This window comes from Amborella trichopoda, chromosome 10 (genome assembly GCF_054954075.1).
Source record: "Amborella trichopoda isolate Santa Cruz 75 chromosome 10, AtrichopodaSantaCruz75HAP2 v2.0, whole genome shotgun sequence".
Lineage (NCBI taxonomy): Eukaryota > Viridiplantae > Streptophyta > Magnoliopsida > Amborellales > Amborellaceae > Amborella > Amborella trichopoda.
In genome coordinates, this window is record NC_142345.1 from 20,834,329 (window position 1) to 20,859,758 (window position 25,430).

A 25,430-nucleotide genomic window follows, 5' to 3' on the forward strand; every position below is an offset into this window, starting at 1 on the left:
GTCTCATATTTACATATCTACTTTAGATTCAATTATCACCTGCAAAAATACTATAAATAGGATTGGACTGTTGATCCTGGGCGTTTGTAGTATCAGAGGCATACAGTAAAAACTGTGCAAGCATTGGGGTGCTCACTGCTTATAGAAGTTTCTATATGGTGTTGTATTGATTGGATTTTTTGTTGAATTGAAGGAGTATTTATTTGTTCTTCAATAGACTTATATTTAAGTTCTTGTTTTAGGGTGCAAAGAAATTTTTCTTTATTCTGTAACTGACTTTTGACATTATTTAGTTCTTTTAATTTGGGTTTATGGATAAAATTAAAATGTATTGGTATATTTTGAATAATTGAAGATATTCCTATTTGATCTATGGTCAAAGGATATAGCAGAGTAAGGAATGGGACTCCAAGTATTACCGCTTGGCTTAATCCTTTTACAATAATAAATGGTGTATCAAGGCATTGGCGATTATAGATTCAGAGAAAATCAAAACATCATCTATGTATACTATCATGAATTGATGGTATGCATTAAAAACATCATTCATTATTTTCTGAAATTCAGATGGAGCATTCTTTAAGCCGAATGGCATAACATTCCATTCATATTGTCCGAATGGGACATTAAATGTCGTTTTATATCTATCTTGTTCTTGGATTTGTATTTGCCAATATCCAGATTTCATATCAAATTTTGAAAAGATACAAGCTTGAGCAACTCTATCTAATAAATATTTATATCATCCTGTACTTTCGATTGTTGGAATTTGATTTCAATATTTCCATCTGGATGTTCTATTATTTGATTTGGAATACTATTTCTTGGAATTTCTTGGGGTTGATTTGCATGTTGTAGTACCCATGACTGTGGTAGAACAATGTCTGACCACTTAATGGTTTTGGGTACTATTGTATAAGATTTTTCCATATTTGTTTGAAATAATATAGTTTGATCTTTTTTATCTATTCTCATAATATTTGGACATAAGGTGATCATGACTTTGTAATATATTCTGTATATTATAGCTAAATTTTGGGAACCATGTGTCATATTAAAACCATGAGTTTTTAAATTTATTGTTAGTATATCTAGAATATTTGGATCAGTTAAAGAAACCGTAAAATTTGGAAAACAGTTAAAATATATTGGACCACTACATAGGCTTGATTCAACCATGCCAAGTAGAGAGTCTGTGAAATTATTGTGTCTTGTATCTCTTAGACATACAAGCACTGAGGTGTTCAACCCTGTCCCAATAGTTCACTAGTCCTGTTAGAGTAAAAGTTATACTATTACTAGGGAAACCTACTTAAATTTACCACTGAGAAAGTTGGTCCGAGAGTTAAGACAAGAGACGAAATGACAAGTCTAGGCAAAGTACACGCCAAGGCCAGGAAGAGCCGCTTAGGGGAACACGCTGGACCCTTGATCGTCCAGATTGTCATTATCCGCAACCTACAGATGGCAAATATAATTAGGAATCTTAGAAGTAACAGTATAACTTCATCTCAAACACTTAGAGTGAAAAATAAGGAACAAATCGTAATAAATGATATTGAAGATCATATTCAAAATTGGAATATACCAAAAGTACCAATACATGACATTTATCATAAGGGATCATTTAAATTCAAGATGGGTTATGCCATCAAGACAGTAGAAGAAAGTTTATCTGTAACTCAGAATCAAGAAGACTTTCAACTACTATCAAGAAAAGTAATCTTTTTTGCTGAGACTACCAATCCAGCATTCTGGACTGCATGTATAAAAGTATTAATATGTTTAATATGTTGATCTATAGATTCAGAGAAAATCAAAACATCATCTATGTATACTATCATGAATTGAAGGTATGCATTAAAAACATCATTCATTATTTTCTGAAATTCAGATGGAGCATTCTTTAAGCCGAATGGCATAACATTCCATTCATATTGTCCGAATGGGACATTAAATGCCGTTTTATATCTATCTTGTTCTCTGATTTGTATTTGCCAATATCCAGATTTCATATCAAATTTTGAAAAGATACAAGCTTGAGCAACTCTATCTAATAAATCTTTTTTATTAGGGATAGGATATCTGATCCATTTTAAAACTTTATTTAAAGGTTTATAGTTAATAACAAACCTAGGAACCCCTCGTTCCTTTTTAGCATTCTTATTAACATAAAAGGCTGCACAACTCCAAGGTGAGGAGCTTGGTCTTATGAGCTTTTTATTTTAGAGATCAGTAATCTCTTTGCGACACATATGTAATAAGATAGTATTCATTTGTATTGGTCTAGCTTTTGTAGCTATTTGTTTTTCATCAAATCCTTGTTCATAAGGTAGACTAATGTTATGCTTTTTTCTTTCCCAAAAAGCATTGGGGTGCTCACTGCATATAGAAGTTTCTATATGGTGTTGTATTGATTGGATTTTTTATTGAATTGATGGAGTATTTATTTGTTCTTCAATAGACTTATATTTAAGTTCTTATTTTAGGGTGTAAAGAAATTTTTCTTTATTCTGTAACTGACTTTTGACATTATTTAGTTCTTTTAATTTTGATTTATGGATAAAATTAAAATGTATTGGTATATTTTGAATAATTGAAGATATTCCTGTTTGATCTATGGTCAAAGGATATAGCAGAGTAAGGAATGGGACTCCAAGTATTACCGCTTGGTTTAATCCTTTTCCCATAATAAATGGTGTATCAAGGCATTGGTGATTATTACAAACAGAAGCATTAGATAATTTATAATTGATAAATAATCTACTTCCATCTACTGTATTTAATATTTGAGTAGTCTTATCAAAATATTTTGAAGGTACTAGACCTTCATTGATATAATTCAAGTCGGCGCCTGAGTCTATTAAGGTTGAAGTTTCAAAACTATAAATATTTTTGGTTGCTTTGCAGTCAGTTCGTATAAGAAATGGTTGATTAAGAACATCACTTTGGAATTTAGAAACACAATGGACAATGGCTAATAATTCTTTTTTGACCATTGAATGGTTCTTTTGTGTGGAATTCCAAACCTTAGAAGTATACCGGAGTAATTGTTCGTGATTATCAATTTTTTGTTTGAGAATACCGCCTAGACCTATATCTGAAGCATCACATTCTATGATTTTAAAAGCAGTTGGATGTGGAAGAGAAAGACAATCAAGTGTCTTTACCTTTCATTTGATTACTTGTACGGCCTGAGTATGAATATTGGTCCATGGTGGAGGATTCTTTTTGAGTCTATCATATAGCGGCTTAGAATCGATAGCAAGATTAGGATAAAAGTCGAGAGTAAGTGAACAACATACTTCTCAATAAAAAGAACCTACAATTTCAGATCTCAAAAGAGAAATTAAAGAAATAAAAACCGAAGTATTCCAATTAAAAAATAGGATTAAATCTTTAGAATTACAACAACTATCTCAACAAGATACTGATACTGATGAAATAGAATTTGATCAACTTATGACATATGTACCAGATCCACCATCAGATATTCCAGAAACATCAGAAGCCAAACCACATGTAATAACCATTCCCTCTGTCAATTTAATAGACAAAATAGTAATTCAAAAATGGTTTGTCCAAGTCAAAATTATAGTGGCAAAAGATTATAGTTTTGAAACTTCAGCCTTAATAGACTTAGGCGCCGACTTGAATTGTATCAATGAAGGTCTAGTACCTTCAAAATATTTTGATAAGACTACTCAAATATTAAATACAGCAGATGGAAGTAGATTATTTACCAATTATAAATTATCTAATGCTTCTGTTTGTAATAATCACCAATGCCTTGATACACCATTTATTATGGTAAAAGGATTAAGCCAAGCGGTAATACTTGGAGTCCCATTCCTTACTCTGCTACATCCTTTGACCATAGATCAAACAGGAATATCTTCAATTATTCAAAATATACCAATACATTTTAATTTTATCCATAAACCAAAATTAAAAGAACTAAATAATGTCAAAAGTCAGTTACAGAATAAAGAAAAATTTCTTTGCACCCTAAAACAAGAACTTAAATATAAGTATATTGAAGAACAAATAAATACTCCTTCAATTCAACAAAAAATCCAATCAATACAAACGGGATCCATTTCCATTGTTCACTATTACCAACAGAATACCAGGACCATTGCATACTCAAAGGTCCAAATTAAAAACTTACTTTCCTATGAAGAGTGGGGTTACAATCCCGCGCAAGGAAAGAAACTTCACAACCCAGACTTTTCTTATAAATATTATACGTATGCCGAATATATTGAAGCTTGGCATAAGTTTTTCTATTACCAAAATCCAAATAACACACACAGCTGGTACATTCAGTTTCGGCTCCCTATTTTCGAAAGATTCCCCACATGGTTTAAAAATTGGTTTTTTGTGTGGGGCTCAACATCTCAAGTTTTACCTCCTGCTTTTAAAACTGTGCAGGAACAATTCAAAGAATATAACCATGCTGATAATACCATTGATATCCATTTATATTTCATGGCCTTATATCAAATCCCTTGGATCATGAAATGGGATTATTCAATCTCAGTTGATACCACTGCTGACTATTCCTATATTCCCAGACTAGGAAAAACTATCTCTGTAAAGTGGTGGGACATATTCAATATGGACCCTACAACACTCACTCCCAAAAGAATACCTCAGCAAACCTCTGAGAAACCACCAAGCCCTCATACTGCTAATACCTCCTTTGATTTCCCAACCTATTTACGAAATATGCTCCAGCAAAACCCCAATGCTTCAAAAGAGACCTTAGAAAACCAAATGAGAGAAATATTTGCTGAAGCTGGGAAGAAACCAGTTTCTTCTGAAGAAACTGTACAATCATCTCCTTTACACACCAACCAATATCTTAATCTCCCTGAAGAAGATTCGGATGAAGAAACAGAACCAGAGGAAGACGACCCGGATGAATTCAGTCAAAGACCATGAAGGAATCAATAATTGAATGAAGAAAGACTCATCAATCATCATCACTGACAAAGTATAAAGCATCACCGACAAAAAGCACCATCAACAGTCATCACCGACATATAATGACAAAAGAAGATGCTGTCACTATAGCAAAGGAGTAGCTATTATATCATATATTGATTGTGGCTGTGGTGGTTCATCCTTAGATGGAATGACTGCTTTGAGTATTATACTCTTTTCAGGAGGGTGTGTACTAGCAGTGGTAGTACCATCCATACTGATATAGGGTTTTTCTTCTATAGTTTGAATGTTGTCAAATGAGGGAATAGTAATATTATATTGACTACACATTTCTTTTAACCATATAAAAAATCCTTTGGTCACTCTTTCTTTTTTAAGAAATTTATTATAGTTTATGTGTATTAATTCTATTAATCTAGGTTGAAATGTTTTCAAATACCATTCTCGAATTTGTTTATTTTCATCAGATAAATAATCTTGTCTGATATAATCTTTATTAATTTTTCTTCTTTTCCTTTCTAATTTGGCTGCCAAGTATGCTGCCATATATTCATCAGAATATTGATCATAGGGATTTATTTCTTCTTCCATATCATCTTCAATTTGTAATGTTAATATTTGAAATTCTTCTATACTAGGTTCAGGAGTGTATGCTATATTTGATTCAGGGGTATATGTGGGAATAACAACATGATCAGTTGTTCTTCTTATTCCTTGTAATTGTAAATCTGAACGAGGTATTGATTGTGAAGAAGATTGGGAAGGAGAAGGTAGTATAATAACATCAAGAGTAGTAGAATAAGATTTTCTACTAGGTATTAATGGAGTTTTATTCTTTTTCCGATTAATATTTATATCATCCTGTATTTTCGATTGTTGGAATTTGATTTCAATATTTCCATCTGGATGTTCTATTATTTGATTTGGAATACTATTTCTTGGAATTTCTTGGGGTTGATTTGCATGTTGTAGTGCCCATGACTGTGGTAGAACAATGTCTGACCACTTAATGGTTTTGGGTACTAATGTATGAGATTTTTCCATATTTGTTTGAAATAATATAGCTTGATCTTTTTTATCTATTCTCATAATATTTGGACATAAGGTGTTCATGACTTTGTAATATATTCTGTATACTATAGCTAAATTTTGGGAACCATGTGTCATATTAAAACCATGAGTTTTTAAATTTATTGTTAGTATATCTAGAATATTTGGATCAGTTAAAGAAACCGTAAAATTTGGAAAACAGTTAAAATATATTGGACCACTACATAGGCTAGATTCAACCATGCCAAGTAGAGAGTCTGTGAAATTATTGTGTCTTGTATCTCTTAAGCATACAAGCACTGAGGTGTTCAACCCTAGTTGGGTCAAAGGTTTAACAACTATTTGAATGAGGCCAATGTGTAAATATTTGTAATTATTTTCTTTATGTTTTTCAATAACTTTTCTTGATAGTAGTTGAAAGTCTTCTTGATTCTGAGTTAATGATAAACTTTCTTCTACTGTCTTGATGGCATAACCCATCTTGAATTTAAATGATCGCTTATGATAAATGTCATGTATTGGTACTTTTGGTATATTCCAATTTTGAATATGATCTTCAATATCATTTATTATGATTTGTTCCTTATTTTTCACTCTAATTGTTTGAGATGAAGTTGTACTGTTACTTCTAAGATTCCTAATTAAATTTGCCATCTGTAGGTTGCAGATAATGACAATCTGGACGATTAAGGGTCCAGCGTATTCCCCTAAGCGGTTCTTCCTAACCTTGGCGGGTACTTTACCTAGACTTGTCCTTTCGTCTCTTGTCTTAACTCTCGGACTAACTTTCTTAGTGGTAAATTTAAGTAGGTTTCCCTAGTAATAGTATAACTTTTACTCTAAAGGGACTAGTGAACTATTGGGACAGGTTATAGTGTACTGTTTATGTACTGTATAAACAGATTCATGTTTGCACAGTTTTTACTGTATGGCTCCGATACCACAAACGCCCAGGATCTACAGTCCGATCCTAATTATCGTATTTTTGCAGGTGATAATTGAATCTAAAGTAGATATGTAAATATGAGACTATTGTATTTAATTAATTCTTGCAGAATTTTATAATAATTAAGAAGGAACAGTATTAAGCAAATAAGAGGGATAACAGATACATTTATTACTAACCATTGAGCATAATTTAAATTTCCAATTTTTACACTAGATAGTATCTTAAATTGCATAGTGAAAATTCATAACACACTTAACTTTATTTATAAACAACTTGTAGCCAACGAGTACAATGAAAGTAACAAACTAGTATCTTACATACACTTACCGTCACTCATACAACAAAGGGAAATAGAAGAAATAGAAGGTCGACAGAAAAACAACAGAAAGTAGAAAAAACAGGGAAACTGAGAAACATAAATACTATGAAACTTACTGAGTACAGATGCAGTAACTGGAAAAGAGTTTCCAGTGATGCCGGCGGTATGAAGGAAGAGAGTTTATATTGCAGTCACACATCAGATATTAAAAGATAGAGAACAGGGATAAAATCTGGTAAATTATGGAGCTATGAAGGTCAGGATAGCTCGAGTAATGCTGTATTTCCAAGGATCAGAGAGAAAGAAGAGAGGAGCTCTGTAAGAGAGGAGCTCTGTGAGAGAGGCTGCACAGCTCCAAGGTGAGGAGCTTGGTCTTATGAGCTTTTTATTTTAGAGATCAGTAATCTCTTTGCGACACATATGTAATAAGATAGTATTCATTTGTATTGGTCTAGCTTTTGTAGGTATTTGTTTTTCATCAAATTCTTGTTCATAAGGTAGACTAATGTTATGCTTTTTTCTTTCCCAAAAAGCATTGGGGTGCTCACTGCATATTATAAGTATGCCGAATATATTGAAGCTTGGCATAAGTTTTTCTATTACCAAAATCAAAATAACACACACAGCTGGTACATTCAGTTCCGGCTCCCTATTTTCGAAAGATTCCCCACATGGTTTAAAAATTGGTTTTTTGTGTGGGGCTCAACATCTCAAATTTTACCTCCTGCTTTTAAAACAGTGCCAGAACAATTCAAAGAATATACCCCAATGCTTCAAAAGAGACCTTAGAAAACCAAATGAGAGAAATATTTGCTGAAGCTGGGAAGAAACCAGTTTCTTCTGAAGAAACTGTACAATCATCTTCTTTACACACCAACCAATATCTTAATCTCCCTGAAGAAGATCCGGATGAAGAAACAGAACCAGAGGAAGGAGACCCGGATGAATTCAGTTAAAGACCATGAAGGAATCAATAATTGAAGAAAGACTCATCAATCATCATCACCGACAAAGTATAAAGCATCACTGACAAAAAGCACCATCAACAGTCATCACCGACATATAATGACAAAAGAAGATGTTGTCACTATAGCCATTTGTAGATACGCCAAAATATCACTGTAGCCATGTGCATATACGCCAAAAATGTCACTGTAGCCATGTTAGGAAGCGATAAAGGGAAACACTGTTCCCAGATGCTTCTTTTTCCTTTTTTGCCTGCTTTTGTTTTTGTTTTACTTCTTTACGTCCTCTCATCTTGCTTTATGTCTTCTCCTCCTGCTTTCTGCTTTATTCCTTGCTTGGTGGCGAAGCAACTTCGCCTATATAAGGACCAAGCCTCCTCCATTTGAGGCAGGGTCGAAGCCTGTCCTTCTCCCACTCCTTCCTCTGCTCTTTCTCTCTCACAGAGCTCCTCTCTCACAGAGCTCCTCTCTCACAGAGCTCCTCTCTTACAGAGCTCCTCTCTTCTCTCTCTCTGATCCTTGGAAATACAGCAATACTCTAGCTATCCTGACCTTCATAGCTCCATAATTTACCAGGTTTTATCCCTCTTCTCTATCTTTTAATATCTGATAGATGACTGCAATATAAACTCTCTTCCTTCATACTGCCCCCATCACTGGAAACTCTTTTTGCAGACCGATCCTATTATCGTATTTTTGCAGGTGATAATTGAATCTAAAGTAGATATGTAAATATGAGACTATTGTATTTAATTAATTCTTGCAGAATTTTATAATAATTAAGAAGGAACAGTATTAAGCAAATAAGAGGGATAACAAATAAATCTATTACTAACCATTGAGCATAATTTAAATTTCCAATTTTTACACTAAATAGTATCTTAAATTGCATAGTGAAAATTCATAACACACTTAACTTTATTTATAAACAACTTGTAGCCAACGAGTACAATGAAAGTAACAAACTAGTATCTTACATACACTTACAGTCACTCATACAACAAAGGGAAATAGAAGAAATAGAAGGTAGACAGAAAAACAACAGAAAGTAGAAAAATTAGGGAAACTGAGAAACAGAAATACTATGAAACTTACTGAGTACAGATGCAGTAACTGGAAAAGAGTTTCCAGTGATGCGAGCAGTATGAAGGAAGAGAGTTTATATTGCAGTCACACATCAGATATTAAAAGATAGAGAAGAGGGATAAAACCTGGTAAATTATGGAGCTATGAAGGTCAGGATAGCTCGAGTATTGCTGTATTTCCAAGGATCAGAGAGAGAGAAGAGAGGAGCTCTGTAAGAGAGGAGCTCTGTGACAGAGGAGCTCTATGAGAGAGGAGCTCTGTGAGAGAGGAGCTCTGTGAGAGAGAAGGAGCAGAGGAAAGAGTGGGAGAAGGAGAGGCTTCGACCCTGCCTCAAATGGAGGAGGCTTGGTCCTTATATAGGCGGAGTTGCTTCGCCACCAAGCAAGGAATAAAGCAGAAAGCAGGAGGAGAAGACATAAAGCAAGATGAGAGGACGTAAAGAAGTAAAACAAAAACAAACGAAGACAAAAAAGGAAAAAGAAGCATCTGGGAACAGTGTTTCCCTTTGTCGCGTCCTATCATGGCTACAGTGACATTTTTGGCGTATATACACATGGCTACAGTGATATTTTGGCGTATCTACAAATGGCTATAGTGACAGCATCTTCTTTTGTCATTATATGTCGATGATGACTGTTGATGGTGCTTTTTGTCGGTGATGATGATTGATGAGTCTTTCTTCAATTATTGATTCCTTCATGGTCTTTGACTGAATTCATCCGGGTCGTCTTCCTCTGGTTCTGTTTCTTCATCCGGATCTTCTTCAGGGAGATTAAGATATTGGTTGGTGTTTAAAGGAGATGATTGTACAGTTTCTTCAGAAGAAACTGGTTTCTTCCCAGCTTCAGAAAATATTTCTCTCATTTGGTTTTCTAAGGTCTCTTTTGAAGCATTGGGGTTTTGCTGGAGCATATTTCGTAAATAGGTTGGGAAATCAAAGGAGGTATTAGCAGTATGAGGGCTTGGTTGTTTCTCAGAGGTTTGCTGAGGTATTCTTTTAGGAGTGAGTGTTGTAGGGTCCATATTGAATATGTCCCACCACTTTACAGAGATAGTTTTTCCAAGTCTGGGAATATAGGAATAGTCAGCAGTGGTATCAACTGAGATTGAATAATCCCATTTCATGATCCAAGGGATTTGATATAGGGCCATGAAACATAAATGGATATCAATGGTATTATCAGCATGGTTATATTCTTTGAATTGTTCCTGCACTGTTTTAAAAGCAGGAGGTAAAATTTGAGATGTTGAGCCCCACACAAAAAACCAATTTTTAAACCATGTGGGGAATTTTTCGAAAATAGGGAGCCGGAACTGAATGTACCAGCTGTGTGTTTTATTTGGATTTTGGTAATAGAAAAACTTATGCCAAGCTTCAATATATTCGGCATACTTATAATATTTATAAGAAAAGTCTGGGTTGTGAAGTTTCTTTCCTTGCGCGGGATTGCAACCCCACTCTTCATAGGAAAGTAAGTTTTTAATTTGGACCTTTGAGTATGCAATGGTCCTGGTATTCTGTTGATAATAGTGAACAACGAAAATAAATCCCGTTTCCATAAGGATGGCTTCAAAGTATTCTCTGGTTTTGACACCATTGGATGGGTTAAGATGATTTAGCAAATATAAAGGAGCAAGTTTTATTGGTTCTGTCTTGACATGTTTCTCATCGATAGTAATATCCATGAGATAAGCTCTTTCTATATAAGAAGATCTGGGTATATTTGGTTGTGAAGCAGACTTGGTCTGAGCTGGAGAATATATGGGTTTTGAAGCAGTTGCTTCGGGATAGGTGATTTGGTGGATAGGAGAATGGGAAGGTGAACGAATTGCCAAAGTCGAAGGTTCCCCTTCAAATGGTATTATATTTGACATGGGTTGTTTGTCTCGGCGAGAAGTGCCTCGAGAATCCATTGGACTAGGTGAAGGTGAAAGTGAAATATTATTATTTTTATTCTCCTCGAACAGCTGTAATGCCAGGGACAGTGGTGATTCGTCGTTTGTGTCAGTGTTGCCCCCCCTGCAAAAATTCACGGGTTAAAAAGTCAGGGAGTGAGTTGGAAGACCCGGGAAGGTGTTCGATGGAAAAATCAAAGGCGAATAATATAGCCTGCCATTGAGCAAATATTTGTTTGGAAACCAAATTCTGAACATCTTTTTGCAAAATATCTTTGGCTACTTTGCAGTCAGTTCGTATAAGAAATGGTTGATTAAGAACATCACTTTGGAATTTAGAAACACAGTGGACAATGGCTAATAATTCTTTTTTGACCATTGAATAGTTCTTTTGTGTGGAATTCCAAACCTTAGAAGTATACCGGAGTAATTGTTCGTGATTATCAATTTTTTGTTTGAGAATACCGCCTAGACCTATATCTGAGGCATCACATTCTACGATTTTAAAAGCAGTTGGATGTGGAAGAGAAAGACAATCAAGAGTCTTTACCTTTTGTTTGATTACTTGTACGGCCTGAGTATGAATATTGGTCTATGGTGGAGGATTCTTTTTGAGTCTATCATATAACGGCTTAGAATCGATAGCAAGATTAGGATAAAAGTCACTAACATCGTTTAAACATTCCAAGAACCTTTGGAGTTCTTTTTTATCAAGTGTCTGATCAGGGAATTTATCAACAAATTGTATTGATCAATCTATGGGAATAATTGTTCCATGATGAATCATATGGCCAAGAAACCTAATATTGGTTTTGAATAAAGTAATCTTTTTTGCTGAGACTACCAATCCAGCATTCTGGACTGCATGTATAAAAGTATTAATATATTTAATATGTTGATCTATAGATTCAGCGAAAATCAAAACATCATCTATGTATACTATCATGAATTGATGGTATGCATTAAAAACATCATTCATTATTTTTTGAAATTCAGATGGAGTATTCTTTAAGCCGAATGGCATAACATTCCATTCATATTGTCCGAATGGGACATTAAATGGCATAACATTCCATTCATAACTATGGTCAAAGGATATAGCAGTGTAAGGAATGGGACTCCAAGTATTACCGCTTGGCTTAATCCTTTTACTATAATAAATGGTGTACCAAGGCATTGGTGATTATTACAAACAGAAGCATTAGATAATTTATAATTGATAAATAATCTACTTCCATCTGCTGTATTTAATATTTGAGTAGTCTTATCAAAATATTTTGAAGGTACTAGACGTTCATTGATACAATTCAAGTCGGCGCCTGAGTCTATTAAGGCTGAAGTTTCAAAACTATAATCTTTTGCAACTATAATTTTGACTTGGACAAACTATTTTTGAATTACTATTTTGTCTATTAAATTGACAGAGGGAATGGTTATTACATGTGGTTTGGCTTCTGAAGTTTCTGGAATATCTGATGGTGGATCTGGTTCATATGTCATAAGTTGATCAAATTCTATTTCATCAGTATCAGTATCTTGTTGAGATAGTTGTTGTAATTCTAAAGATTTAATCCTATTTTTTAATTGGAATACTTCGGTTTTTATTTCTTTAATTTCTCTTTTGAGATCTGAAATATTAAGTTCTTTTTGTTGAAAAGTATGTTGTTCACTTACTCTCTTCATTATTGAAGCAAAATTGTATTCATCAGGAGATTTATTGATGGGAGGTGTTTTTGCTTTATTTTTTGTTATAGAAATAAATTGAGTAATGACAGATCTTTTTTCATCTGGATCAGTAATTTTGTCAATAATGTCCAAGATGAAATTATCTTCTTGGGTAAGTGTATGTACATTATGTGTAGGTATAGGACAACTACAATCATTATTTTTTATTGAACTAGATGATTCTGTATCAGAAGTATTTGAAGAATCAGAGGATTCTGTCCAAATAAGATCATCATCCTGAATTTGGTCTATATGGGAATCAGTAGAGGTAGAAGAAGTTGAATCATAATTGATTATATTATATAATTTTGATTTTATTGTTTCATCTGAATGTAATGATTCTATTTTATTTTTTAATTTACATTGATGTTTATAATGTCCTACTTTACCACACTTATAACATACTGGTAGTTTTCTCTTACCTTTTGTATTGGGAGAAAATTTATTGATCCGTTTTCTTTTAGACTTTTTATAATATTTTTTCTTATCTTTATCTTTAGATTTATATTTTTCCTTTTTATATTTTTTCTTTTTCTTATATAATTGTTTAGGCATATTTTTTCTATCATGATAATATCCAAATTGTTCACAAAAGTCACCAAGTTCTTTACGCTTAGTGATTTTTTGTTTATCTAATTGCCTTTTGAGTTTCATTTCTGTGCATAAGGCTAATCCCTCAGCACATTTCTGCTGATAACTCTCCAAGTGTATATGATGAATATATTATGATTCCATTATGTTTCTTTCGCAGTCTTTCTTTGACTTTTCTACGAATAAATATGGTAAACCAGCTATAAATTTTTCTTTCCAGTGGTCTAACTGGCAATCTTCTCTTATTAATAATCTTGAGAAAAATACATCTTTATACCATTTATAATGAGATAGTGTAGGACAGCGGAGATTTGAAAGCAGATCTTTCGATCTTGCTGCTAACAGTGCTGTACTGCCTACAAAGTGTAATGTAATGGTATATATCAAAGTGTTGACAGCATCACTTTCTGTATAAATTATTTCTTGATTCTGTTCATTTCTGGCAGTCCATTTTCTAGTATTTGTGAGGATTCTATTTTTGGTTTCATCATCTACATAGAAATCCCACCAACCTCTTAACCAGCCAGTAAGTCCATTAACTACTGCTTTTGCAACCTCTTGATTTGGGTTGCCTTCCATTTTATTTGCAGAGGCAAACATTCTCATATGTCTCATGACATCTAATATTTTTAATTCAGATAAGCCATCTATTGTCCAGTTTACTATTGATCTTCCTGAATATGATACTACTTGTTTTATAGCATCTTCTTCCATTTGAATATCAACAGGTGTAGGTCTTTTATGATATGGTAAAGCTGTAATGGGTTTCCAGTTTTTGCCATAAGCTATTTTGTTGAGATCTATGGGAGTGGTATTCATAAATGCATTTTCTTGATTTTGGATCGTATATTCTATGATTGGTTCTTCTTGGAGCATCATTGTTTCATGCTCAGGTAGCTTTATTTTTCCTTTATCTGAAGATTCAGGTAATGAACTGGTAATAGTGGGTGAAGGAATATTTATTTTGGGAGAAGGTATTCCTTTAATTTCTAATTGGGATAACTTTGCTATTAATTGATCCATTAAGGACTTATTGTTATCACCAATATGGAATTTATTTTTATTTAATTCTGGAGGTGGTTTAAATAGAACTGCTTTAGGTATAGATGTAGCAGAAGGTTGTTCTTTTGAAACAAGTCTTTCTATTCGTTCTGCCTGTTTACCTAAAGATTGTATAAATATTTTGTTCCACAATATGAGGAATCAATTCCTGTTTCTTACCAAGCTCTTTTGGTAAGACTTTATAAGGAGTAGCTATTATATCATATGTAGATCCTGGGCGTTTGTGGTATCAGAGCCATACAGGAAAAACTGTGCGAACAGGAATCTGTTTATACAGCACATAAACAGTACGCTATAACCTGTCCCAATAGTTCACTAGTCCTGTTAGAGTAAAAGTTATACTATTACTAGGGAAACCTACTTCAATTTGCCACTAAGAAAGTTGGTCCGAGAGTTAAGACAAGAGACGAAAGGACAAGTCTAGGCAAAGTACCCGCCAAGGCCAGGAAGAGCCGCTTAGGGGAACACGCTAGACCCTTGATCGTCCAGATTGTCATTATCCGCAACCTGCAGATGGCAAATTTAATTAGGAATCTTAGAAGTAACAGTACAACTTCATCTCAAACACTTAGAGTGAAAAATAAGGAACAAATCATAATAAATGATATTGAAGATCATATTCAAAATTGGAATATACCAAAGGTACCAATACATGACATTTATCATTAGGGATCATTTAAATTCAAGATGAGTTATGCCATCAAGACAGTAGAGGAAAGTTTATCTGTAACTCAGAATCAAGAAGACTTTCAACTACTATCAAGAAAAGTTATTGAAAAACATAAAGAAAATAATTACAAATATTTACACATTGGCATCATTCAAATAGTTGTTAAACCTTTGACCCGACTAGGGTTGAACAGCTCAGTGCTTGTATGCCTAAGAGATACAAGACACAATAATTTCACAGACTCGCTACTTGGCATGGTTGAATCAAGCCTATGTAGTGGTCCAATATATTTTAACTGTTTTCCAAATTTTACGGTTTCTTTAACTGATCCAAATATTCTAGATATACTAACAATAAATTTAAAAACTCATGGTTTTAATATGACACATGGTTCCCAAAATTTAGCTATAATATACAGAATATATTACAAAGTCATGAATACCTTATGTCCAAATATTATGAGAATAGATAAAAAAGATCAAACTATATTATTTCAAACAAATATGGAAAAATCTCATACAATAGTACCCAAAACCATTAAGTGGTCAGACATTGTTCTACCACAGTCATGGGCACTACAACATGCAAATCAACCCCAAGAAATTCCAAGAAATAGTTTTCCAAATCAAATAATAGAACATCCAGATGAAAATATTGAAATCAAATTCCAACAATCGAAAGTACAGGATGATATAAATATTAATGGGAAAAAGAATAAAACTCCATTAATACCTAGTAGAAAATCTTAGTCTACTATCCCTGATGTTATTATACTACCTTCTCCTACCCAATCTTCTTCACAATCAATACCTTGTTCAGATTTACAATTACAAGGAATAAGAAGAACAACTGATCATATTGTTATTCCCACATATACCCCTGAATCAAATATAGCATACACTCCTGAACCTAGTATAGAAGAATTTCAAATATTAACATTACAAATTGAAGATGATATGGAAGAAGAAATAAATCCCTATGATCAATATTCTGATGAATATATGGCTGCATACTTGGCAGCCAAATTAGAAAGGAAAAGAAGAAATATTATAAATTATCTAATGGTTCTGTTTGTAATAATCACCAATGCCTTGATACACCATTTATTATGGTAAAAGGATTAAGCTAAGCGGTAATACTTGGAGTCCCATTCCTTACTCTGCTATATCCTTTGACCATAGATCAAACAGGAATATCTTCAATTATTCAAAATATACCAATACATTTTAATTTTATCCATAAACCAAAATTAAAAGAACAAAATAATGTAAAAAGTCAGTTACAGAATAAAGAAAAATTTCTTTGCACTCTAAAACAAGAACTTAAATATAAGTCTATTGAAGAACAAATAAATACTCCTTCAATTCAACAAAAATTCCAATCAATACAACACCATATATACTACCTTCTCCTTCCCAATCTTCTTCACAATCAATACCTCGTTCAGATTTACAATTGCAAAGAATAAGAAGAATAACTGATCATGTTGTTATTCCCACATATACCCCTGAATCAAATATAGCATACACTCCTGAACCTAGTATAGAAGAATTTCAAATATTAACATTACAAATTGAAGATGATATGGAAGAAGAAATAAATCCCTATGATCAATATTCTGATGAATATATGGCAGCATACTTGGCAGCCAAATTAGAAAGGAAAAGAAGAAAAATTAATAAAGATTATATCAGACAAGATTATTTATCTGATGAAAATAAACAAATTCGAGAATGGTTTTTGAAAACATTTCAACCTAGATTAATAGAATTAATGCACATAAAATATAATAAATTTCTTAAAAAAGAAAGAGTAACCAAAGGATTTTTTATATGGTTAAAAGAAATATGTAGTCAATATAATATTACTATTCCCTCATTTGACAACATTCAAACAATAGAAGAAAAAACCTATATCAGTACGGATGGTACTACCACTGCTAGTGCACACCCTCCTGAAAAGAGTATAATACTCAAAGCAGTCATCCCATCTAAGGATGAACCACCACAGCCACAATCAATATATGATATAATAGCTACTCCCTATAAAGTCTTACCAAAAGTGCTTGGTAAGAAACAGGAATTGATTCCTCATATTGTGGAACAAAATAATTCTACAATCTTTAGGTAAACAGGCAGAACGAATAGAAAGACTTGTTTCAAAAGAACAACCTTCTGCTACACCTATACCTAAAGCAGTTCTATTTAAACCACTTCATAAATTAAATAAAAATAAATTCCATATTGGTGATAACAATAAGTCCTTAATGGATCAATTAATAGCAAAATTATCCCAATTAGAAATTAAAGGAATACCTTCTCCCAAAATAAATATTCCTTCACCCACTATTACCAGTTCATTACCTGAATCTTCAGATAAAGGAAAAACAAAGCTACCTGAGCATGAAACAATGATGCTCCAAGAAGAACCAATCATAGAAGATACGATCCAAAATCAAGAAAATGCATTTATGGATACCACTCCCATAGATCTCAACAGAATAGCTTATGGCAAAAACTGGAAACCCATTACAGCTTTACCATATCATAAAAGACCTACACCTATTGATATTCAAATGGAAGAAGATGCTATACAACAAGTAGTATCATATTCAGGAAGATCAATAGTAAACTGGACAATAGATGGCTTATCTGAATTAAAAATATTAGATGTCATGAGACATATGACAATGTTTGCCTCTGCAAATAAAATGGCAGGCAACCCAGATCAAGAGGTTGCAAAAGCAATAGTTAATGGATTTACTGGCTGGTTAAGAGGTTGGTGAGATTTCTATGTAGATGATGAAACCAAGAATAGAATCCTCACAAATACTAGACAATGGACTGCCAGAAATGAACAGAATCAAGAAATAATTTATACAGAAAGTGATGTTGTCAACACTTTGATATATACCATTACATTGCACTTTGTAGGCAGTACAGCACTGTTAGCAGCAAGATCGGAAGATCTGCTTTCAAATCTCCGCTGTCCTACACTATCTCATTATAAATGGTATAAAGATGTACTTTTCTCAAGATTATTAATAAGAGAAGATTGCCAGTTAGACCACTGGAAAGAAAAATTTATAGTTGGTTTACCATATTTATTCGCAAAAAAGTCAAAGAAAGACTGCGATAGAAACATAATGGAATCATAATAAATTCATCATATACACTTGGAGAGTTATCATCAGAAATATGTGTTGAGGGATTAGCCTTATGCACAGATATGAAACTCAAAAGGCAATTAGATAAACAAAAAAATCACTAAGCGTAAAGAACTTGGTGACTTTTGTGAACAATTTGGATATTATCTTGATAGAAAAAATATGCCTGAACAATTATATAAGAAAAAGAAAAAATATAAAAAGGAAAAATATAAATCTAAAGATAAAGATAAGAAAAAATAGTCTAAAAGAAAACTGATCAATAAATTTTCTCCCAATACAAAAGGTAAGAGAAAACTACCAGTATGTTATAAGTGTGATAAAGTAGGACATTATAAACATCAATGTAAATTAAAAAAGAAAATAGAATCACTACATTTAGATGAAACAATAAAATAAAAATTATATAATATAATCAATTATGATTCAACTTCTTCTACCTCTACTGATTCCCATATAGACCAAATTCAGGATGATGATCTTATTTGGACAGAATCCTCTGATTCTTCCAATACTTCTGATATAGAATCATCTAGTTCAATAACAAATAATGATTGTAGTTGTCCTATACCTACACATAATGTACAATAGTACCCAAAACCATTAAGTGGTCAGACATTGTTCTACCACAGTCATGGGCACTACAACATGCAAATCAACCCCAAGAAATTCTAAGAAATAGTATTCCAAATCAAATAATAGAACATCCAGATGGAAATATTGAAATCAAATTCCAACAATTGAAAGTACAGGATGATATAAATATTAATCGGAAAAAGAATAAAACTCCATTAATACCTAGTAGAAAATCTTATTCTACTACTCCTGATATTATTATACTACCTTCTCCTTCCCAATCTTCTTCACAATCAATACCTCATTCAGATTTACAATTACAAGGAATAAGAAGAACAACTGATCATGTTGTTATTCCCACATATACCCCTGAATCAAATATAGCATACACTCCTGAACCTAGTATTATTTATCGTATTTTTGCAGGTGATAATTGAATCTAAAGTAGATATGTAAATATGAGACTATTGTATTTAATTAATTCTTGCAGAATTTTATAATAATTAAGAAGCAACAGTATTACGCAAATAAGAGGGATAACAGATACATCTATTACTAACCATTGAGCATAATTTAAATTTCCATTTTTTACACTAAATAGTATCTTAAATTGCATAGTGAAAATTCATAACACACTTAACTTTATTTATAAACAACTTGTAGCCAACGAGTACAATGAAAGTAACAAACTAGTATCTTACATACACTTACAGTCACTCATACAACAAAGGGAATAGAAGAAATAGAAGGTAGACAGAAAAACAACAGAAAGTAGAAAAAACAGGGAAACTGAGAAACAGAAATACTATGAAACTTACTGAGTACAGATGCAGTAACTGGAAAAGAGTTTCCAGTGATACGGGCAGTAAGAAGGAAGAGAGTTTATTATAAAAAGTCTAAAAGAAAACTGATCAATAAATTTCTCCCAATACAAAAGGTAAGAGAAAACTACCAGTATGTTATAAGTGTGGTAAAGTAGGACATTATAACATCAATGTAAATTAAAAAAGAAAATAGAATCATTACATTTAGATGAAACAATAAAATCAAAATTATATAATATAATCAATTATGATTCAACTTCTTCTACCTCTACTGATTCCCATATAGACCAAATTCAAGATGATGATCTTATTTGGACAGAATCCTCTGACTCTTCCAATACTTCTGAATACAGAATCATCTAGTTCAATAAAAAATAATGATTGTAGTTGTCCTATACCTACATATAATGTACATACACTTACCCAAGAAGATAATTTCATCTAGGACATTATTGACAAAATTACTGATCCAGATGAAAAACGATCTGTCATTACTCAATTTATTTCTATAACAAAAAATAAAGCAAAAACACCTCCCATCAATAAATCTCCTGATGAATACAATTTTGCTTCAATAATGATGAGAGTAAGTGAACAACTATCTCAACAAGATACTGATACTGATACTGATGAAATAGAATTTGATCAACTTATGACATATGAACCAGATCCACCATTAGATATTCCAGAAACGTTAGAAGCCAAACCACATGTAATAACCATTCCCTCTGTCAATTTAATAGACAAAATAGTAATTCAAAAATGGTTTGTCCAAGTCAAAATTATAGTGGCAAAAGATTATAGTTTTGAAACTTCAGCCTTAATAGACTCAGGCGCCGACTTGAATTGTATCAATGAAGGTCTACTACCTTCAAAATATTTTGATAAGACTACTCAAATATTAAATACAGCAGATGGAAGTAGATTATTTATCAATTATAAATTATCTAATGCTTCTGTTTGTAATAATCACCAATGCCTTGATACACCATTTATTATGGTAAAAGGATTAAGCCAAGCGGTAATACTTGGAGTCCCATTCCTTACTCTGCTATATCCTTTGACCATAGATCAAACAGGAATATCTTCAATTATTCAAAATATACCAATACATTTTAATTTTATCCATAAACCAAAATTAAAAGAACTAAATAATGTCAAAAGTCAGTTACAGAATAAAGAAAAATTTCTTTGCACCCTAAAACAAGAACTTAAATATAAGTCTATTGAAGAACAAATAAATACTCCATCAATTCAACAAAAAATCCAATCAATACAACACCATATAGAAACTTCTATATGTAGTGAGCACCCCAATGCTTTTTGGGAAAGAAAAAAGCATAACATTAGTCTACCTTATGAACAAGGATTTGATGAAAAACAAATACCTACAAAAGCTAGATCAATACAAATGAATACTATCTTATTACATATGTGTCGCAAAGAGATTACTGATCTCCAAAATAAAAAGCTCATAAGACCATGCTCTTCACCTTAGAGCTGTGCAGCCTTTTATGTTAATAAGAATGCTGAAAAGGAACGAGGGGTTCCTAAGTTAGTTATTAACTATAAACCTTTAAATAAAGTTTTAAAATGGATCAGATATCCTATCCCTAATAAAAAAGATTTATTAGATAGAGTTGCTCAAGCTTGTATCTTTTCAAAATTTGATATGAAATCTGGATATTGGCAAATACAAATCCAAGAACAAGATAGATATAAAACGACATTTAATGTCCCATTCGGACAATATGAATGGAATGTTATGCCATTCGGCTTAAAGAATGCTCCATTTGAATTTCAGAAAATAATGAATGATGTTTTTAATGCATACCATCAATTCATGATAGTATACATAGATGATGTTTTGATTTTCTCTGAATCTATAGATCAACATATTAAACATATTAATACTTTTATACATGCAGTCCAAAATGCTGGATTGGTAGTCTCAGCAAAAAAGATTACTTTATTCAAAACCAATATTAGGTTTCTTGGCCATATGATTCATCATGGAATAATTATTCCCATAGATAGATCAATACAATTTGCTGATAAATTCCCTGATCAGATACTTGATAAAAAAGAACTCCAAAGGTTCTTCGGATGTTTAAACTATGTTAGTGACTTTTATCCTAATCTTGCTATCGATTCTAAGCCGCTATATGATAGACTCAAAAAGAATCCTCCACCATGGACCAATATTCATACTCAAGCCGTACAAATAATCAAACGAAAGGTAAAGACTCTTGATTGTCTTTCTCTTTTACATCCAACTGCTTTTAAAATCATAGAATGTGATGCTTCAGATATAGGTCTAGGCGGTATTCTCAAACAAAAAATTGATAATCACGAACAATTACTCCGGTATACTTCTAAGGTTTGGAATTCCACACAGAAGAACTATTCAATGGTCAAAAAAGAATTATTAGCCATTGTCCATTGTGTTTCTAAATTCCAAAGTGATGTTCTTAATCAACCATTTCTTATACGAACTGACTACAAAGCAGCCAAAGATATTTTGCAAAAAGATGTTCAGAATTTGGTTTCCAACCAAATATTTGCTTGATGGCAGGCTATATTATCCGCCTTTGATTTTTCCATCGAACACCTTCCCGGGTCTTCCAACTCACTCCCTGACTTTTTAACCCGTGAATTTTTGCAAGGGGGGCAACACTGACACAAACGACGAATCACCATTGTCCCTGGCATTACAGCTGTTCGAGGAGAATAAAAATAATAATATTTCACTTTCACCTTCACCTAGTCCAATGGGTTCTCGAGGCTCTTCTCGCCGAGACAAACAACCCATGTCAAATATAATACCATTTGAAGGGGAACCTTCGCCTTTGGCAATTCGTTCACCTTCCCATTCTCCTATCCACCAAATCACCTATCTCGAAGCAACTGCTTCAAAACCCATATATTCTCCAGCTCAGACCAAGTCTGCTTCACAACCCAATATACCCAGATCTTTTTATATAGAAAGAGCGTATCTCATGGATATTACTATCGATGAGAAACATGTCAAGACAGAACCAATAAAACTTGCTCCTTTATATTTGCTCAATCATCTTAACCCATCCAATGGTGTCAAAACCAGAGAATACTTTGAAGCCATCCTTATGGAAACGGGATCCATTTCTGTTGTTCACTATTATCAACAGAATACCAGGACCATTGCATACTCAAAGGTCCAAATTAAAAACTTACTTTCCTATGAAGAGTGGGGTTGCAATCCCGCGCAAGGAAAGAAACTTCACAACCCAGACTTTTCTTATAAATATTATAAGTATGCCGAATATATTGAAGCTTGGCATAAGTTTTTCTATTACCAAAATCCAAATAACACACACAGCTGGTACATTCAGTTCCGGCTCCCGATTTTTGAAAGATTCCCCACATGGTTTAAAAATTGGTTTTTTGTGTGGGGCTCAACATCTCAAATTTTACCTCCTGCTTTTAAAACAGTGCAGGAACAATTCAAAGAATATAACCATGCTGATAATACCATTGATATCCATTTATATTTCATGGCCTTATATCAAATCCCTTGGATCATGAAATGGGATTATTCAATCTCAGTTGATACCACTGCTGACTATTCTTATATTCCCAGACTTGGAAAAACTATCTTTGAAAAGTGGTGGGACATATTCAATATGGACCCTACAACACTCACTCCCAAAAGAATACCTCAGCAAACCTCTAAGAAACAACCAAGCCCTCATACTGCTAATACCTCCTTTGATTTCCCAACCTATTTACGAAATATGCTCCAGCAAAACCCCAATGCTTCAAAAGAGACCTTAGAAAACCAAATGAGAGAAATATTTGCTGAAGTTGGGAAGAAACCAGTTTCTTCTGAAGAAACTATACAATCATCTCCTTTACACACCAACCAATATCTTAATCTCCCTGAAGAAGATCCGGATGAAGAAACAGAACCGGAGGAAGACGACCCGGATGAATTCAATCAAAGACCATGAAGGAATCAATAATTGAAGAAAGACTCATCAATCATCATCACCGACAAAAAGCACCATCAACAGTCATCACCGACATATAATGACAAAAGAAGATGCTGTCGCTATAGCCATTTGTAGATACGCCAAAATATCACTGTAGCCATGTGTATATACGCCAAAAATGTCACTGTAGCTACGATAGGAAGCGACAAAGGGAAACATTGTTCCCAGATGCTTCTTTTTCCTTTTTTGTCTTCTTTTGTTTTTGTTTTACTTCTTTACGTCCTCTCATCTTGCTTTATGTCTTCTCCTCCTGCTTTCTGCTTTATTCCTTGCTTGGTGGCGAAGCAACTCCGCCTATATAAGGACCAACCCTCCTCCATTTGAGGCAGGGTCGAAGCCTCTCCTTCTCCCACTCCTTCCTCTGCTCCTTCTCTCTCACAGAGCTCCTCTCTCACAGAGCTCCTCTCTTCTCTCTCTCTGATCCTTGGAAATACAGCAATACTTGAGCTATCCTGACCTTCATAGCTCCATAATTTACCAGGTTTTATCCCTCTTCTCTATCTTTTAATATCTGATGTGTGACTGCAATATAAACTCTCTTCCTTCATACTGCCCGCATCACTGGAAACTCTTTTCCAGTTACTGCATCGGTACTCAGTAAGTTTCATAGTATTTATGTTTCTCAGTTTCCCTGTTTTTTCTACTTTCTGTTGTTTTTCTGTCTACCTTCTATTTCTTCTATTTCCCTTTGTTGTATGAGTGACTGTAAGTGTATGTAAGATACTAGTTTGTTACTTTCATTGTACTCGTTGGCTACAAGTTGTTTATAAATAAAGTTAAGTGTGTTATGAATTTTAACTATGCAATTTAAGATACTATTTAGTGTAAAAATTGGAAATTTAAATTATGCTCAATGATTAGTCATTGATGTATCTGTTATCCCTCTTATTTGCTTAATACTGTTCCTTCTTAATTATTATAAAATTCTGCAAGAATTAATTAAATACAATAGTCTCATATTTACATATCTACTTTAGATTCAATTATCACCTGCAAAAATACGATAAATAGGATCGGACTGTAGATCCTGGGCGTTTGTGGTATCAGAGCCATACAGTAAAAACTGTACAAATAGAAATCTGTTTATACAGTACATAAACAGTACACTATAACCTGTCCCAATAGTTCACTAGTCCTGTTAGAGTAAAAGTTATACTATTATTAGGGAAACCTACTTAAATTTACCACTAAGAAAGTTGGTCCGAGAGTTAAGACAAGAGACGAAAGGACAAGTCTAGGCAAAGTACCCGCCAAGGCCAGGAAGAGCCGCTTAGGGGAACACGCTGGACCCTTGATCATCCAGATTGTCATTATCCGTAACCTACAGATGGCAAATTTAATTAGGAATCTTAGAAGTAACAGTACAACTTCATCGCAAACACTTAGAGTGAAAAATAAGGAACAAATCATAATAAATGATATTGAAGATCATATTCAAAATTGGAATATACCAAAGGTACCAATACATGACATTTATCATAAGGGATCATTTAAATTCAAGATGAGTTATGCCATCAAGACAGTAGAAGAAAGTTTATCTGTAACTCAGAATCAAGAAGACTTTCAAATA

At 33.2% G+C, this 25,430-nt stretch overlaps 1 long non-coding RNA gene across 1 annotated transcript; it reads right to left on the reverse strand.

Annotated features, from left to right (window-relative positions):
• Positions 1-1,290: 1,290 nt before the first annotated feature.
• On the reverse strand, positions 1,291-25,182 carry LOC148780078 (uncharacterized). Its single transcript, XR_016042472.1, has 3 exons — positions 25,108-25,182; positions 15,027-15,100; positions 1,291-1,458 (listed from the first exon to the last, which is right to left on the reverse strand). It is a non-coding gene; the product is annotated as an uncharacterized LOC148780078 (long non-coding RNA).
• Positions 25,183-25,430: the final 248 nt, after the last annotated feature.